At 51.9% G+C, this 266-nt stretch overlaps 1 protein-coding gene across 1 annotated transcript in view; it reads right to left on the bottom strand.

Moving 5' to 3' along the window:
* The window catches only part of ADAMTS3 (ADAM metallopeptidase with thrombospondin type 1 motif 3), a 368,935-nt gene that overhangs the window by 348,163 nt on the left and 20,506 nt on the right, over nucleotides 1-266 (bottom strand). The window lies entirely within an intron of this gene.

Genomic DNA, 266 nt, shown 5'->3' with positions numbered 1-266 from the left:
ACTTCCCCACACCCACCTCAGACCTAGGACTCACCAAAGGCTGAGATTCCAGGTCTAAGGATGCAGTGAGCCTCCCAGCAAGGGAGCTAATCCAAGTGTGGCAAATGAACAAGAGCCAGCTATGTGAACCAGCAGGGGAGAGAATAAAAGACACTAAAAGCAGCCTTGGGAGTGGCTACACCAGCAGGGGAAAAGGCTGCCTGGAGCCTGGGGTCAAGCAGCGGGAGGGCAAGGCTTCTCTTTTGTTTGTTTTTTTCTTTCATTTG

Source organism: Gavialis gangeticus, unplaced genomic scaffold (genome assembly GCF_001723915.1).
Source record: "Gavialis gangeticus isolate Ggan-Ray unplaced genomic scaffold, GavGan_comp1, whole genome shotgun sequence".
Lineage (NCBI taxonomy): Eukaryota > Metazoa > Chordata > Crocodylia > Gavialidae > Gavialis > Gavialis gangeticus.
This window is presented reverse-complemented; position numbering and strand designations above follow the sequence as displayed.